Raw genomic sequence first — 18,809 nt, forward strand, 5'->3', positions numbered from 1 at the left:
AAGTTTCCATGGCATAGGCTCTGTGCCCAGAGCCAATTAGGAGTATTCTTATTATATACAGAATAGCAGGATGGTTTGGGTTGGAAAAACATTAAAGATCATCTTGTTCCAACCCCCTGTCATGGGCAGGGACACCTTGCACTAGACCAGGTAGCTCAGAGCTTTGTCCAAACTGATCTTGAGCATTTCCATGAATGGGGTATCCAATATACATTTCGTGTATATATATAGATATGAAACATATATATAGAGATACACATAAAATATTTATTTTTATAAATACATATATAAATGTGTATTATAATATATATGTAGTACATATATATATTATGTATACATATATTTACATAGCATATACATTATATATTGTAGTGTATATATATATATATATAGGAGAAGGTCCTTTGCTAGCTTTTAGGGGTCTTCAAACAAAAAAAAAGTTTAAAGCTACGGCTATTTTTTATTTTCTATAACTTTTTTTTTTTTTTTTTTCAGTATATGACACTACCCCGTGCAACTGCGTGAACACTGATATCAGTGAGCGGCAGAAACCAGATGGTGAGAGATAAGAAAGCAGGATGGTGTTTGGGCAGGACTTTGGAGGGCTGTATTTTTCTGGACCACAGGCTGGGCTTTAATTGTGAGGTGGACTCCGATGAGATTAATTTCATTGTCTGGACAGGAATAGGAAAAAATCTCGTGCAGGAATTAAGTTATTTTCCACAGCGGGTCCGCTCTGTAGTTTGGTGAACGCCCCTCAGGAGGGGTATCAAAGCAGCCTTGAAGTACAGCGGCAACCGCAAAAGGTGAAAAAGACCCGTTTCGCTTGGGAATAAAATCAGGTTTAACACGCTCCCTTCAGCAAACAGGCGCTGCTATCCTTACAGTTCCACGTCCAAGTTGCTCAGGATCACGAGCGGGGCGGAGCAGGAGGCGGAGGAGGCGGAGAAGGGGAAGGAGGAGGAGGCGGAGGCGGGGGGTGCTCGAGGCGGAGCCGGGGCGGGCCGCAGGGGAGGCGGCTGGAAAACAGGCCGGCGCTGGTTCTCGGCCCGCAGTGCCCGCAGCCGCCGCTCAGCCGCGCCGGGAGCCGCTCAGCCGCGGGAGGCAGCGAGGCGAGAGCCGGCAGGGCGCCCCGACCCCGACAGTCCCCTCCGGCACCGCACAGAGAGGTACGCGGCGGGCGGCGGCCCCGCTCCCCTCCGAGCGTCCCCTCGCAGGGTCCCCTCGGCCCCCTCAGCCGGCACCTGCGGCGGGAGGGCCGGTGCCGCCTCGGCGGGGCTGCCCGGCTCTGTCCCCGGCACAGAGCGGCCGGGCAGCGGCGGGGAGAGGGCGGGGGGCTTTGTCTGGGGGCACGGAGCCGGGACCCGTCCCACACGCCCACCTCGCCGAGCCGCTCTAGGGGCCGTTCCCTGTGCCCCGTCCCGCACACCTGCCCGAGGGGCCGTTCCCTGTGCCCCGTCCCGAACGCCACTCCCAGGGTTCAGCCCTGTGCCCTATCCCAAACACCATCCTCAGGGTTCAGCCCTGTGCCCTATCCCAAACACCACTCTCAGGGTTCAGCCCTGTGCCCCATCCCAAACACCACCCACAGGGTTCAGCCCTGTGCCCTATCCCAAACACCACTCTCAGGGCTCAGCCCGATGCCCCATCCCCAACACTACCTCAGGGTTCATCCCTGTGCCCTATCCCAAACACCACTCTCAGGGTTCAGCCCTGTGCCCCATCCCAAACACCACTCTCAGGGTTCAGCCCTGTGCCCCATCCCAAACACCACTCTCAGGGTTCAGCCCTGTGCCCCATCCCAAACGCCACTCTCAGGGTTCAGCCCTGTGCCCCATCCCAAACGCCACTCTCAGGGTTCAGCCCTGTGCCCCATCCCAAACACCACCCTTTGGATTCAGCCCTGTGCCCTATCCCAAACATCACCCTCAGGGTTCAGCCCTGTGTCCCATCCCACTGATGATCCTGGAGGAACCAGCCCTGTGCCCCGTCCCACACACCGCCCTGAGGGGCCGTTCCCCGTGTCCCATCCCACAATTTCACCTCCCCAAACTACTCCAGGGGCCGTTCGCTTTGCCCCGTCCCAAGCGCCCCAAAACCACCCCAGGAATTTGCTGACCCTCCTTCCTCCACCCCTTGACACCCCAGCCCAGGTGCAGAGCAGGTGTCATCCCCACCGCTTTCCATGGGGACCGTGGGAGAAAGGATCACTCTCTCAGCTAAGGGCAGAACACGCATGGTTGTGTTGGGATTTTGGGGTGCTTTGGGTATTTTTTTCTCCCCTCCCGTGTGTTGGTGAATCTCCCGCATGTGACACGAGTCCCTGCGTGCCTCCGCATTCCCCGCCTGGCATTCCCGGTGATGACACCGAGAGGAGAGGTTAAGTGTGGAAGTCACCGTGCTGGGGATGTGAGTGACGAGCGGCGAAGGCTCGCCCCCAGCTTGTTTGTGTTTTTGTGTTTTCGTGTTTACACAAAGCTGTTACAATACCGGGGGCTTGGCGGCTCACAGCGGCATTTTAAGTCGAATCCATCGACTTGTGTGGAATTGCTCCTTCTTCGAGATCGGTGTGGTAGATGAGGGATAAATTCCGAATGCAGGGTAGTGAAATGCACAGAGCCAATTGTCAGTTATGGAAACTCAAAACAAAGCTTTTATTTACATTCTCAACCCCGTACACAGAGTTGCTCTGCTGCATCGTTGCTCTGCTCATCCCAAAAAGTGCTTTCTGTGGATTATAGGCACGCTGTCTCGGACCTGGTGCCGGGACCAGCTGTAATTGCCTGATATATTAGATGTAAACAGTGGCTTTACATAAAAGTGAAACCATATGTATCGCCTAACACATGTCCACTCTGTGATCCTGCACAAACAAAGTCGAGCCCAGAGCCCTGTCCTTAGCTCACCCTGTTGATCCACGTTTCCCATAGCCTGCACGATGCAGTCCTGTTCCCAGAGTTACCAGACAGGTTTAGTGGAGACCAAGAAATCAGCCCAGGAGCATTTCTCTGTGTTGTGCAAGAATGCTGTTATGTTCTCAGTCCTTTACAGATGTTGTTTTATTGACTTAGTGATAACATTTCGCTCTCCTAGGTCCTTTTCCCTTTCCAGATTGTTAGGCCAGCACTTACTAATCGTTTATGGCACTGCTGTGGAACAGATGTACTGTGTTTTTTAGGGAGTAGTAAGCTCTGTGGTTTCAGCTGGCTTTGCCTCTAAAAAAAAAAACCAGCACTTCCCTCGTGCCACTGTTGTGGAGTGGGTAGCCGGACTAGGAAGCCTGTTTGGATGACTACTGAGCTGGCAAAAAATCCAACAGGCTTGGGTCTGACTCAGTGCCTGGATCCTCAGCCATTGTGTGGCTGATCAAATGTTTACCTGGACTTCTTTGGGTTTGGAGCAGCATCCAGCTGGTATTTTGGCTAAGCTGCTTGTGGAAGGAAGTGTAGAGGTCTGCGGCTTTAAATGCTAAAAATGCTGGCTGATGCTGGGTGCCGTGGTCGTGTATCCCTCTCCATCCTTTGGCTCTGTGGAACAGCAGCTCTGGAGCTGTTCTGCTCTGTGCCATGCTTCCCTGAAACGCTGGAGTGTGTGGCTGGAGCACCAGAAACACACTGCACGTGTCCTGGGATCCCGTGTCCTCAGCCCTGCTGCTGGCACTCGTGGTTGTCCCTCTCTGGTTTGAGCTGGAAGTGCTTTCTCCCCATTGTGCCTCTCCCACCAAAGTGTCACGAGTTAGCTGTGGTGTCTCTGAAACTCGGTGTTTTTCTGGGATGGTGGAATCTCAGTTGACTTGGTGGCACTGGAGGGGTCGAGGTAGAGTTTGGAGAACTCTGTCAAATTGTTGACATTCATTACAAACAGCAGGCATGGTTTCTGGGCTCCCTACAGCATCTGAGAGGTGTGATGGTGCTTTTACTGACCTCCACCTCAGCCAAGTAGTGTAATTTGGGTTTATCTCACTCATCCATCCTCAAAAGCTATCAGACCCCTGCCCATCTCTGCCTCAGAAACTTGGAGGAGTATTCCTGCATCTTGCTGCCAGCCTTAGGAGTGTATCTGCCTCTCAACCCCCCTTCCATCATTTCATGTTTTTTGTTCCTGTCATCTCACTGAAAAGTAATCCCTTCTAATCAAATCTGAGGTTCTCCAACTAAATTCCTGCTGGCCCAAGTGAGTGTCTAAGGAAAATTGTGATGTTGACTTCTGGAGTATGTGGAATTACTTTGTATGATCGGGTTATACAAAAAAAGAGAGAGAAATTATTTTCTCCTGTTTTTTTCAAAAGCATTAAAACACAGCCTGCTGTGTTTCACAAATCTCACTGCTGTCTCCTTCTCTCAGTAATTGTAATTAACAGACCAGAAAATGGAAAAATGTAGAAATACCCTTTCTCACTAGCCGCAAACATTAGTCCTCTACAGAAGTTAATGAAGTCATGTCTATGGAAATTAAAGAACTGATTTTTTTTTTAGTTCTGTTGGTGAGCTAAAACATTGTGTTAGAGCGGTAAATAATAAATAAAAGAGCTGTAAAGATCTCCTCTTGGAATTGATGTGGGTGAAGAATGGATTTGAACTCTTCTTTCTCTAGAGAGTCTAAACCTCTGGCTTTAAGATGTGGCTGAGGGATCTGTCCTGCTCTGATTGCGTGCAAAAACTGATCTAAGCACAGCAGTAAAGTGGGAGGGAGATGCTAACCCACCATGAGAACAGGGAATAGAAGCATAACCATAAAAAATCCCCAATGCAACCAATTCATCAAATTATGGAATCCTAAGGCACAAATAGTTTTACAAGTGACACTTCAAAGCCACCTCTATGTTGTTTCCAGAGTGTGTTATCATCTTTGTTGTCTTCCTGTTGAGGGAATGTGAACATTTTCAGCTACCTTGATTTTGTGTTCCATTTTCATTTGCTCTGTTGCTGTGTTGGCTTTGCTGTGTCTGGGCATTCCTTGCTCCGTGTTGAGGGCACATGGGTGTGTACACTGTAATAAATCTTGAGTTTACAGAAGTCACTGTGGAAATTAGTTGAAAAGCTTAACTTCTTTTTTTTTTTTTTTTTTTTTTAAATAATCTAAAATTTCAGTGGTTTCTTCTTGTTTTAACAAAGATTCCAGAAATACCGTGGGTGGGAATATGAACCACTTGGAAAATAAATCTTCATGGCGACTCCAGTTACCACCATGAGCACATTGGTGTGGTGCAGGTGGTGTGTGGCTCTGTTTTGGAGAGTGGCTTTGGAGGAACCTTAGTTTGTGGTCCTGTTCTTGTGTTTCCATGAGAACCAGTGCCCTTGAGGGGCCCTGGGATTGGGTTGGGCTGCAGGCTGAGAGAATTGCCCACCTAGAGAAGAGAAAGCTCAGGGGATACCCTTGACCACCTTCCAGTACCTAAAGGGGCTCCAACAGAGCTGGAGAGGGAATCTGGTTAAGAGCCTGGAGTGACAGGACAAGAGGGAATGGCTTCCCACTGACAGAGGGGACTTTTAGATTAGATATTAGGAAGGAGTTCTTTAGTCAGACAGTGATGAAGCCCTGGCACAGAAGCTGTGGTTGCCTCATCCATGGAAGTGTCAAAGGCCAGGTTGGACAGGGCTTGGAGCAACTTGGGCTAGTGGAAGGTGTCCCTGCCCATGGCAGGGGGTGGGAATGAGATGATCTTTAAGGTCTCTCCAACCCAAACCCTTCTGTGATTCAGCCAGCAGCCCTGAGCTGTGGATCACCCAGCACACAGGGTTTTTATCACAATGTATTTGCTGTCTGAACCCAACAGCAGCATGACAATGACGTTTGATCTGGGAGATGTGCTCTATATTCCGGTGACCTTTTCTTCTGGAAATCTTTAAATGCAGTCAGTGTGGTGGTGTTTGGTGAATTTTAATCGTGCCTTTGGTTTTAAGTGCAGTTTTGGTGCTACTTTTCATGGCGGCTTGGAGTTTTTGTTGTGTGGCATGTTGGGGCCAGGGCCATGAGGTTGTGAGGATGGGATGGAAGTTGTAAGGATGCAGCAGGAGTGGTTTGGCTCTGAGGAACTCCTGGGTTGCTCTGAAGGTGATGAGCTCAGCAGCAGGAATGTAATGCAAGAGGGGTGCAAAATCCCCTCCCTGCTTTTCCTGCTGGAGTTTGATCCCTGAGCTATTCTCGGGTAGTTCTCTGCTACCAGGCCCTGCTTTAAAGTCTCAGTGAAACAAGGCACTTATTGTTGGTGCTCTCTAATTCCAAGTGATGGCTGGCAGCTTGCTGGGTCTGAGTGAGACAGATTTTGCAGCCCCAGAGTAGTGATTTACACAGGGTTGTTGTTGAATATTCCCTCTTTGGGGCAGTTTTCCACATCATGCTGTGAGACCACATTTCCCTCACTTCCTGGAGTAGAAGGATGGAGGGAGCACTGGGGGCCTCAGTGGCAGAGAGTGAGGAGATTTCTGCTGTGGAGGTCCCTAAAGAGCTGAACTAACGTAAACTCAGTCAATTTCAGCTTGTAGGGAATTTTTGGTTTGCTAACTTTCATTTCTTTTATCCAATAGGTCTTTCAAGGGTTGCAAAGCCTTTATAATAGCTGGAAAAGTTCATTCAATTCCACTTTTTGTGTGTGTGTGCTTACTGAGTTCAAAGGTAGGAACTACCTTTTAAGAAATAAAGAAAATATTTGTTTTCCTGGCTGATGAAGTAGAAAACTAAATGGATGTAGACAACTGTTAAAGAATGGAAACTTAATTATTCATTTCTTCACAGTTCATTATCCTTGATAATGCCAGATTTTCCTAAGTGCATCCTCTAGATTGAGCTGAGTGGCAGGGAATAGTGTAAGCTGCTGGCATGCTCAGAATGACTGAAGCATTGGACAGGATATGGTGATGTTGGCACATTTTGAGAAGAGGGAAGAAAAAGCACGTTGGTTTTGGATCATTTGTGTCATGAAGTATTTACTCAAGCTCCCCTGTAGCTGATGTAGGCAGAAAATGCCTTGTGCTAGGTGAAGAAGATAGTCTTAGCCTATCCTTAAACTGGGATTTGCATAGGAAAGGAGTTTCTTTAATTTTTCAGGGCAGGTGGGGAATGGATTTTCTCCTCGAAAAGTTGCACAGGTGCAGCATTCAAGCATGCTCAATTGGTGATTCTGGTGGACAAGTATTTAGTCTGAAATGGAATTAAAAATTCTCCTGCTCCATGGGATGTACGTTCCAGGATATAGATGTAACCTCCTGCTTTTATCTCCAGTCTTCTTCTAACAGGATTTTCTCTTTTGAAATCATCATTGTTGTGATCCCAGAGGACTCTGCCAAGAAGATGTGCCTGGTAATCCTTTGGTTGAACTCCTGAAGCTCACAGACCGTTTGGGAAAGGCTGGCAAGGTGGCACGAGGGTTGTTTTGCAAGAGCCTGGCTTTAGGAGTGGAGCTGCCCTGAGATGTTTTCTCTGAGCTGTCCTGTCTCCGACTGCTGTTTCCTCTCTTGCATAACTCTTTCCCAACTGTCAGAGCACAGGCTGACGGGTGACTTACAAAGATTTAAGATGTTACTTCTAGGAAAAGGGGTCATCCTATTCCTGTGCACGTTCTGTTGTGACTGTGAGTGTGACATCTTGGTCAGGGAGCCCTGGCAGAAGATTTTTTTAAGAGAGTTATTTTTTAGTTGGATCCAATCCCTGGCCTGTCGCATGACTGATGCTGTCAGCACTGCACATACAGTCAGGGCTGTCCTTTAAGGACAGTACAATCTGGGATCTAAGTTTTCTGGGATTGCGTAACTGTGCCCTCAGATGTGCCAGGGTGTACTGACAAGCACACACACATGTGGTTATAGCTGGGATGTGCTCACAAAGACACTCACACCTGTGAGTATTTCTCCCTGAGACCACTTCTGTCATCTTCCTCCCTTGTTTCATGGACAGAGGTTGGAGGTTGACTTTGGATTTTCAAGAATGAGCCAAGAGGATTGTGGGGGAACACGCAAGGAAGCAAAAATTCTTAAAATCGCTTTAATAGGTCGAGCTTTAACCCTGAGATAAAGGTTGGTACTTCGGAGTTTACAGTTTACACTCTGCTGCTTGGATGCTCTGACCCCGTGGGACACTCTGTGCCATTCATTAATGCTTGCAGGAGCATGAAGTCCTCCCAGCAGACTAAATTAAATGTCCTTTTCTAGTCGTGGGGAGCTCACACCATCGCTCCAGTGTCACGGTGGCATCTGGTGTCTCTGTTTGGGCTTTGTGAGAACTTGACAAAGGGCTGAATGTGACTGACCGCGGGCTTGGGAGTGAAGCGCCGGGTCATTAATCTTTTTGTTCCCTGATTCCCTTTGGGGTGGGATCCAGGGCTGCGTGGTGGGCAGGGATCCAGTCCTGAAGATCTTACACATGAAAATATTCTAGGGAGGAGCACAAGAAAGGCCTAAAGAGAAGAAAGAACTACTCAGACTGCAGGGTGAGATGGGAAGGGGACAAATGGGAGGAACAGTAGGGCTAGGTTCCTGTTAATAACTCCCATGCTGTGGGATGATGTCCCGTGTGAGAGGGGCTCTGTTGTTGGGAAGGCTGTGCTGGGGAGCTCCTCTTCCCGTGTCTGTTTTGTGAGTCCAGCTCTTTGTGTTGCCCCTGTATTGCTCTTCCAGGAATGGAGAGAGGAGGCACCATATGGGAACAGGCAGCTGCTGCATATGGGATCTTAACAGTGTTTCTCCAATGTGTGATGGAAATATTAGGGAGGCTTGCATGCTCTGGGGCTGCTGCTGACGTGTTCTGCTGTCATATTTCTGTTACAAGCAAAGAGCTGCAGGGCTGGAAGGGGCCTTAAGTTGTCTAATCTGACCTCCTGCCTCAAGGCTGGGTCAGATCTATCCAAACTTTGCCAGCAGATGTTTGTCCAAAGAAGTTGTTAAAAGTCTTCAGTGATGGACTTTCCTCGTTGTCCCTGGATGGTCCTAGAAAGTCTGTCATTGTTCTTGCCATTACCAAGATTTTCCTGGTTCCTGACTTTGATTTCTGTGCAGCAGTTGAGAATTGCTGCCCTCTTGCCCTTTTGTTACTGTACAGAGTGAGCTGTTCAGTCCTCTGGAGCTGCCTTTGGGAATCTCTGGGCCGTGTCTTCCTTGAGCTGCAGCGTCCAAAACTTCCCTGGCGAGCTGTGTCTGATACCTGCGTGTACTGAGCCAACAAACACCATTTGGTGACTCTCAAGTAGACTTTTGGCGTGTGATGAATGAATTTTAGGTTTGGACAAAGCGCTGGTGAAGTGTTTTGTCATGGAAGGATTTATTATGGCTTTTCTCTTAACCAACTATAAGAACAGAGCACGTGCTTTTCCTCCTCAAGCTCTGTCTTTTCCACAGGGATGTGATCTGGATCTTTGACTGTTCCAGAATAATTCCTCACTGTTCTAAGGTGAAGGAAGTCCTTGCCAGCTGCCCTGACCAAGGTTTTTCCCGTGATTAGCTTGATTACAGCTCAGCCATTGTGCTTTCCTGCTCTGACCTGCCAGCCGTAGTTCAGGAGTGACCTCCCTTCTCCCTCCCTGCTGTGATTACACTCTGTGCATCTGATTTTCTACCTGCTGTCCCTTTGTTCCCCTGAAGGATTCAGCTATTCATGCATTTCTAAAGCTGGTAAAAAGTGGATGTGAAGATTATTCTGAAAGGTAGCACTCAAATATAAAACATGACAGAAAACAGATCAGCCAGTCCTAGAAGTATTATTTGCTAAGGTAAACTCCTTCACTTTATTTTTTTGGGGAAAAAAAACCCCAAAACCTGCCTGTGTGTACTGTTCCAGACATTTTCTCTGGATCTATTAACACCTCTATTATATCTTTCAATGGAAGAGAGTAGGATGTGTATGTGAAAGGTTGGTCTGCACACAGAGGGCCTTTGTCCTGAGACAACTGAAGAAGCTCTCACTGAAATGAAGGCTGGTCTGGACAGGTCTGAAACATCTTTTGGCATCACCTTGTGTTTATTGCTGTGGAAGAGGAGGCAAGGAGGAGCAGTCTGGCTTTTTTTTGTTTGGAGTATCACTATGCATCTTTGAATTCCTCAATGTTCTTGCAGAATTTTTGTATGATAACTTGTGTAATGTGAGTCCCCAGTTTCTCTTGTTCTCTTTCCAGTTGCAGTGAAAGCTCTGGTGTTTCATTCCTTACTTTTTTTCTCTGTCAGTTGCAGACACTGGGATCTTTAGTCATGTGGAAGGTATTTTATTGACAGCTTTAGAGTCTGAAGTACTTGCTAGCACTGAAGAGGTGTAAAGTGATGTAGACTCTTGGGCAAAATCCCTTTTCCAGTGTTCTTGATAAAGATTTCTTAGAACTGAAGAGTGAGTGAAGTGGCACAGGAGATTTGGAGCTCTCTCATCTGTCTGCCTGCTCCAGACAGGGCCAGGATCAAAGGTAGGTTTCTTGTGAACTTTTTGGACTTTTTTTAGTCAAGAGTGGCAGGTTGATGCTATGCTTCGTGCTCTCATGGTGAGGAATATTTTGTTTCTGTCTGATCAGTATTTCCCTTGCTGTCAGTAATTCCCATTGTTTCTTGACCTTTGGTTTCTGCCATCCAGTCTGGCTGGACCTGCTCAGTAAACCTGAGTTAAGCAGTTGAAGACAGAACTGGATCTCCCACTAGCCACTCTTTCTTCTCCAAGTTCAACAACTCCCGTTCCCTCATCCCTTCTCACATCAGGTGTTCCAGTCTGTTGGCTGCTGCCTTTCCAGCTCAGTGATCCAAGAAAATTTGGTGACCACAGAGTCATGGATCACAGAATGGTTTGGGTTGGAAGGGACCATAAAGTTCATCCAGTCCCACCCTCCTGCCACGTGCAGGGACACTTTCCATTATCCCAGGTTGCTCCAAGCCCTGTCCATCCTGGCCTTGGACACTTCCAGGGATCCAGAGGCAGCCATAGCTTCTCTGGGCACCCTGTGCCAGGGCTTCCCCACCCTCACAGGGAAAAATTTCTTCCCCATATCCCATCCATCCCTGCCCTCTGTCAGTTTAAAGCTGTGTGTTTCACCCATCCAGAATCTCCCCGTTTTTCTGTGTTGATAAGCCATGGACTTTTGTTCTTTCCACCCATATTGATGGCTGTTGCCTTGTTTTAAAACAGAGATTAAAGCCAGAGGGTGCAATTCAAGGGAACCAAACTCTGAATTTTCCTGCTGGATTTGGAAGGAGAGGTCTCCCCTCAGGCTGTGTCCTGCTTGCCTGTACTAGTCTGTTCTTAGGAACATTTCTGGTTTAAATGACTCCAGCTAAATCTCACACCTGGCATTTTTTAATTTTGTTGTTCTCCACAAGGTACTCTCAGGTTTGCTGTTCCCAAAAGCACAGCAGTGAGCAGCTCAGGGCAGAACTTTGCAAGGCATAGCTGAGTGCTTTCCATGCCTAGTCCCTTGGGCTTTGCCTTCATGTACCTGTGGAACGTTGTTGAATGTCACCATTTTGCCATGACCCTCTAAGAACCTTTTCTGGAGCCTTGCTGAATAGAGTTGCTCCCTGTTTTTGTATTTTACCTGGGGCTTCTCTTTCGTAATTATCTCCTGATGTTGATATTGGACCAGTGCATGAAGATCATTGAGAAATTGAAATCTGTATACCTTGGTGCTTGCAAATCCTCCCAGCTGCATCATCTGTTGGGTTTCTGGCCATACATTCCAGTCTGTCATCCCGACTGGTAATGAAAATATTACACAGCTCTTATGCCTGGCTAGACCCGCTTTCCTGTGCCCTCCCAATTAGATAACAAACCCTTGATAATTATGCTCTGAGAAGAATGCTGTCATGTAGCCATTTTATGGTGATAACATCTAATTAATGTTTTCTTATATGGGTCTTACGGGAATGTCATGTGGAACAGCATCAGAGCTAATACAGATTGCATTTCTGAATCTCCTTATCAATCCTGTACATTTTTTCCTGGTGATGCACAGATCCTTTATTGCTCCATAGGTTTCTGATGCTAGAAGGAGCTGTCGAGGTGATGAGACCTGCCCCTGTCCACACTGAAAGTTCAACTGAGCAACTCACACCAGATTGATCAGGAGTTTCATAACGGGACAGTTTTGACATGGCAGCTCCAGCAGATCAAGAGGAAACAAACGTGATGTGTTTATGGATCCCAAACAAAATTAAACAATTACCTGACTCCAGCCTTCGGAGCAGCCTTTGAACGAATCCCAACCCTTTTTCTGCAAGGGCTGGGAACATAAAGAACGTGTCTAATCTGTGTGGATATCAGGCAGCAGTTATCAGTGCCTACGTGCTGTTACTCAGATCTTGTTAGCTGCCTAATTGGATAATAGGCAGGACACTTCACAACTGCATAAGTATATTAAGCTTAATCTGCTGTGGAGCAGGGAGGGGAAGATGTGCTCGGTGACAAATGGACACAAGAAGATGCACAGTGGGGCAGGGGGGTAAATATGGGGCTGTGTCCCCATCCCTTCAGTCCCAGTAGCTTTCTGAGGCAGAGGCTCTGTGTGTCTGCAGCATGTACATCAGTGCTGGAGTCCCAGAGCAGAGACTTTCAGACTTTACCCATGTTGGCCAGGCAACTTCACCTACAAAAGCACAGTTTTCCTAGTAGTTAAATCCATTTCTAATTTTTTTAAAATAAAATATGTGGTATAACTTAATACCCGTTTTAAAATCCAACATGATAGACCAGGGAGAAGCATCCTGTGTGTTTGTGTGATACTGGGCTTTGCAGCACATTCCTGCTCCTAAAGCTTTTTTCCAGCACATGGAGATCACAGACAGGATCAGAAAGCTTCCACAGTTCTGTACATGGAGAGGAGAAGCTTTTTCAATATTAAATACTCTTCCCTTTCTTTCCTGAAAAAATGCAGTTACTGCAGTTACCCAGTTTTAAACTTTTGGAGTGGGTTGCCTCTTTCCAAAGGTGCAATGAAACCTACGTCAGATTCTTATAGATGTGGGTATGAGCACATTTCGTGAGTTGTCACCACCTGTTCTATTCTCAGGAGAAGGGATCTGCAGGGGACATTTCTGGGTACAAAAGATGCATCTGCTAAGGGGATCTTTAGCTCAAGGTAATGGGAGACTGACTGTGTGAACTGTGTCCTCTCCATTTTTTTTCTTTGGGACTGGTGGAGTGTTTTCACAGAAACCCCAAATTGAGCCCAGCTTTTGGCCCTGTATCCAGTGTGAAGTGCTTACAGCTTTTCATTAATTTCTTGCTTAACCTCATAGGAAAAGTATCTGCACCTCGTGCTGTCCAACATCTGCCTGTAGCTGGTAGGAAAGACAGGAGCCAACCTCTTAATCTGTAAGCAAATGTAAACTCCATTAAGTGTGTTTATCACTGAGCAGCTCATTCCCAGCTGTGTAAAGCACCTCGTGGTTGGTTTGTTTGGGATGTACAGAGGATTCTGTGCTGTTTTGTCCTGACATCTGTGTTTGTGACCAGCAAGGGTTGAGAGAGAGGCACTAAGGTTAAGCACTAAGGTGCTTGCCACTAAGGGTTAAGTGTGAGGGCACTGTTCCACTGTACTGTGAATTTAAAGCCTGCTGACTTCCCGTGGAAAATGTTACTTAAAACCAGAACCCCTAAGTTGCTTTTATTTTGGATGAAGGGAAGACACCGTGGGGTGTTCGGCCTGTTTTGGTGTAGACAAACTCCCAGATGGAGGAACTAAAGAATAGTGATTGAATGAAGAAGAATTTCTATGGTTATCCACATCTGATCTAGTGCCTGCACTGAAAGCTTTATCAGCAGGGAAAAATAGTACTTTTTTCCAAAGGGTAGCTCACATCTCAGCAGCCAAATTCCTGGGACAGGCTTTGGAGAATCTGTGTCCCTGTTTTTCTCACGTAGTCCCTCTGAGGCACTGCTGGGGGATAGCTGCAGGTAACTCTTCCCTTCTGCTGCTTGTGCCTGTGTCATGCTGCAGTTAGAGGCATCCAGAAGAAATGAAAGAGAGTGGGTTGCTACAGATGGTCTCCCCAAACTGTTGGATGTGTTGATAGCATGTTTTATGTAGCTATACACACCAATATTGCCTTTATCTCCCATCCAAATCTGCTGGGTATTGATGTTCACTCAATCCGTCATCAACTTCAAGTTGGGCTTGACTTCAACCTGTCCTTATTAAAGAGTGAAGAAGGCTCTATCATGCAGTTGATAAGGGAATTTAGAAATAAAAGTGCATATTAAACTGTCAGTAGCATTTTTTCCCGTCTTTATGTGGAAAAAAAAATAATGGCATGTGTTGTTTTCTTCCTCCTGCGTGGGTAGTTTCTAGACATGCACTCGCATGATTGTTTTTCAAAACCAGGATAACCCTTAGCTTGGTCCTGTCTGGCCCCTGCCTGCTACAGATCAAACCCACACCCAGACAGGCAGGAATCAAAAGTAGAACACCTGCTTGTTTGGTCTCTAGTGTGTTCTTTGCAGAAAGTTTTAAAACTGTGTTTTAACAGACAGTGAGGAGGTGAGATTTGTGACACTGTGGATTTGCCCTTGTGGCTGAGCATGGATGAGCTGTCCTTGTAGAGGGAGCCACAGTAGGATTGTGTCACTCTAGGTCTTCATTAGGGTCGTTAAGCACTATTTTAAGTTTCCTGAGCTTAAGTCACAGAAGATCTGATGTCTGGAGTCAAGGCTTGGCCTGTGACAGGCAGTCCTTTGGAAAGCTGTGCAAAGATCCTCGTGTCTCTCCAAAGCAGTGCCCTGTATTTCAGAAAGGAACATTGTGAGCGAGGAGAACAAGTTACAGATCACATGTTCCCCAGCAAATACTGTCCTTTCGATAGGAAGACTTGTTGGAGAATGTTAATTGAGTCCCTTTTTAAATGAAGGAGGCTTTGCTTCCTTCCCAAGTTTTCAAAACAAATTTTCCAAATACAGTGCCTATGTTTCATTCAAGTGTAAATCCTTTCTCTTTAACCTGGAAGTTATCCCAGAAAAAAGCCTATCCATTCACTGCAGGACAGACCTTTGTGGTTGTAGAAGAAAAAAAAGAAGTGGATCAAATTGTCCAAACAGGAAGGGTATTAAGAAAAGCCTTTGCTCAGTGAGCAGAGCTCTCATTTCAGTTTAAATGGTGTCCTACAAATTTCACTTTACATCTCCATTGCTTTTGAAGCATCACACAATGATTGAGGTGTCTGCTAAATTTAGAAATGATAATTTTTTCCCTGCCAACATGCCAGCCTAGCTGCAGGGATTTCAGCATGTAGTTATGGGATGGATGCAAGGGGTGATTTGAAATTTACTGGCTTGTTATCTCATCCGACTTGCACATAGCTCTGTCCTGGTAGGGATTTAATACCTTACACTGATGCATTTTCTTTCAGAGGGCATTAATGGAAATGCTTTTCTGGCACAGCCAGGTGCTTGTGATGTTTTACATTCGGTGGAGCCGAGGTACTGAAAGGGTCCAGCGTGGTGTGCTGAATAAAATGAGCTCCCACCTAAACACGTTGAAACTGTGTTTTATTTTGAACAAATTACGGGTTGGATTGTCGCTCTTTTACTGCAGTCACATGGGAAGGCTGTGGAAACAGAGATAAATCACAAGTGTCCCAATTCACAGTTTCTACTGTTTACCATATGACAAATCTTCCTGCTCTGTGAAAAATGTCTTAGATCTAAAATACATCTTTTTTTTTCTTTCCTCAGCCTGTGGTATTTAATTACTCTCTTTCTGAGCAACGTTTTATCTCAGTTCTGTGAAGCTGTTTGAGGCACAATTTATGCAGAGGATCAATACCAAAGTAAACTTCCCTTTGTTTTGGTAAAATGTCTTGATTGTCACAGAGAAGAAACATTTTGAGTTCAGGTGTGTTGGGAGAAAATGAAAGGCACCTTGCAGCAGTGGTAATCCATCACTGGAGTGCATCCCACAGCACTCCAGGCTTCACTTTACCTGCAAGGCACTTAAAACCTCAAAGCACAAGAAGTCGACTGGAGGAGGTTTTCTGTTGGAATCTCCAGACAAAATTTCATCCTCGGGCTTTGTTTTGAAGTTGGCAACAAGATGGGAACAAAAGTGAAGGTGTCATTGTTGTGTTTTCATCTCTTTCCTCACTCACCCTTCTGTTTCTTGTCTTTGGTGTTGTTTGACCTTTCAAGATCCCTTGCAGCCCCAACTATTCTGTGATTCCATGATTCATGAGCTGTTTCTGCTCTTTGCTCCATTCTGCACTCAGGAGGAAAATCACTCAGCAGGGGGAATTGTTCCTGTCGCTTTACACCAAAAATGTGTCCCTGTATAAAAGATTTTCCATAGCAATACTGATTTCCTTTGGATATCTCTGCATGACCTGAGTGCAGACAGTCTGTAGTGAGTAGATCTCTTTGCTTTTGTATTGAAATATTTTTTTATTGTTGTACTCAAACCCATGGGGAAAATTCCCATCTTCTTCAAGGGAAGCTTTTGATGGGACCAGACAGCCAATCTGCCAGCCATAACCCAGCCTTCAGGATCTCAGGACTTGCTTCCCAACCTGAATTCCCCTGCCCTGGGCTCTGTGCTGCTCCGGGGCGTGTTTGTGCAGACAGCAGGATGGAGAAGGCTGCGTGAATCGCAGCGTGCCGAGGCCAGCCCTGGGTACGTGTCTGCTGCCTCAAAGCTGGAACATGTGGTTTGTTTAATGCTCCAGCAAAGCATCAGCCTAGGGAAAGTCTCTTTGATACAGCTGCACCTGGAGAGACATATTTTTCCTGGAGTCACGACTAGTCTGTTCCAGGCTGAAGTCGATCCAGTTACTGTGGGAGTAAATCCATGCGGTGTTTGGCTTTTCTAATTCTGGTTCTCTTCCCATAGTGTTGCTGTTGGATTTAATGATTTTCCCTGTGGCTTGAATGGTAAAGATGTGGTAACTGCTTGGGGATGGCTTAAAATCAAAGATTCAGTGTGGGTGTTGCTTTCAAAAAGAGAAGAAATAATGCTATTTTGAGAGCTGTGCTGCTATTTCAGGGCAGTTTGGTAGGTCTGGGTTCTGAGAAGTGGTGAGGAAAAATAATTGCTTTCGGCTATCATGTCTCGTATGGTGTGTCCTGAAATGATCCTCATGTACACATAGAGCTGGAACCAGTACTGAGCCTCTCTGCATGGGGATTTGTTCCCTGTCTCACCCTCCTGGTACAGAAGATGGGAGGAGCAGAAAAGATTCTGTTGAAATTTTGCTCCCAAGCTTGCTGCAACAAATTTAAAACCCCAAACCACAGCGAATTCCCAAGTGTAATATGGACACCAGTGTTTATTTGACTGAAACACGATTGTGTTCTGAGTTGTGCAAACACAGGCATATTTCCTATTTAATTAAGGCTCATTTTATGAATTAAGATTCCCAAACAATTGGAGAAAGAAGGAGGGTGGAAGAGATAAGATCTCAAGGTTGTGCAGATGGGATAGGGTACAACTCTTTTTGGCAGCTGAACTATGACTTCTGTAGGAAACTTGTTTGCAGCATTGTTCTGTTAATTATGCCAGTGTTTTTAGCTTGTAACATTTTTTTCCTGTAGTTTACTGTCTGTCTTTCCTTCCTTTTACAGTCCTGAAACACCAAGCTTTGCTTCTGCCAGGAGTGTAGGAGTGGCAGATACCTCCCAATGCTCAGTGTGATTGAGCAGCTGGAAATAGAGGTCGGCAGAGCTGGAAATAGGGAAAAATTCCCACTATGGGTCCACCAGAGCCTGGAAAGCTCTCAAAGACACAGGAAAAGGCAGGCCAGTTTGGGACTGGTTGTTGCTTGTCCTGTTTAGTTCAACAACTCTGAGTTGTTCCTGAGCTGTCAGCCCTTTGTCCTGTCAGGCTGACAGAGCCAAACTGCAGCTTGGTGCACTGCTTTAGTTTCTGGCCAGCTGTTTCTAGATCCCTGGTAGGGTTTGGAGACTAAAGGCACTGGAATTTGGGGCTAGATCATAATTTTTGTCACCAGGATTAATATGGGAGTATCCTGTTCACTGCAGCAGGTTGAGTACAACTGGTGTCCTCTGTCAGAATCTGTGGGTATTGAGGATTCCGAGATTGTAGAAAGTCTCTGTCTCTCTGCCCCGTTGCCAAAAAAGAAGCCATAATTCGTCTGTGCTGGTTTCAAGGTTGTTTATTCTGTTTAACATGTTCTGCTGCCCTGCCACAGGTCTGTCCTGCAGGGCAGCGTGTGGGGCTCTGCCCTCAGTGGGATGTTACAAACATTAAATACCACAAACTACCTGTGCTGGATTTACAATAACGTGCCAATATCTGTCACCTACGTTGGACAGTGTGTCCCCAGCCTAAACCAACAGAAAAATGCCAACACCACAGTGAAACATGGAGGGCATGAAGAAGGAGAAAAAGGACAAGACACACCCAATTTCCTCCATCTTGTCCCCTTTGAACCCTTCATCTAGAATCCTCAAATTTTACTTTTGCATCCGTCCCACACTTAATTATTACTCATATCAAACACTCAGAGCTTGTAATTAATCCTGTAAGATTGAAAACTCTTTTCCATGGACAGAGATCACAGACAGTGTCTCTGGGGGCTCTGTCCAGGGGGGTTCCTGACCCCTGCCAGGGTCCCAGGCCCTCCAGGGCAGCCAGAGGGAAGCTCTGGATTCCCACAGTCCTCCTGTTCTTCAGCTTCTCCTGGCTGAAGGAGGAGAGTGTTGTGGCAGTAACAGCTGTCTCTGTGATGGGTAGATATTCTGGGATGCATGCTGGGATGTAGGTGGGATCTTCTACCTATCTGCAGCCTTCCAAACAAGGGGATGCTGATGTGCCAGCTACAGCACGTGCTTTTTCAGTCTGCAGAGGATTTGCAGAGCAGTGGATGTACTGGATTTGCTCCTCTGTTGCCCAAGGAACATGCCAA

At 46.5% G+C, this 18,809-nt stretch overlaps 1 protein-coding gene across 1 annotated transcript in view; it reads left to right on the forward strand.

Moving 5' to 3' along the window:
- Nucleotides 1-995: 995 nt before the first annotated feature.
- Nucleotides 996-18,809, forward strand: part of SMOX (spermine oxidase) — a 52,347-nt gene continuing 34,533 nt past the window's right edge. Inside the window, exon 1 of the mRNA XM_002189265.7 lies at nt 996-1,169. The gene's annotated coding sequence lies outside the window, so the exon portion shown is untranslated. The remainder of the gene's footprint in view (nt 1,170-18,809) is intronic.

This window comes from Taeniopygia guttata, chromosome 4 (genome assembly GCF_048771995.1).
Source record: "Taeniopygia guttata chromosome 4, bTaeGut7.mat, whole genome shotgun sequence".
NCBI classification, from domain to species: domain Eukaryota; kingdom Metazoa; phylum Chordata; class Aves; order Passeriformes; family Estrildidae; genus Taeniopygia; species Taeniopygia guttata.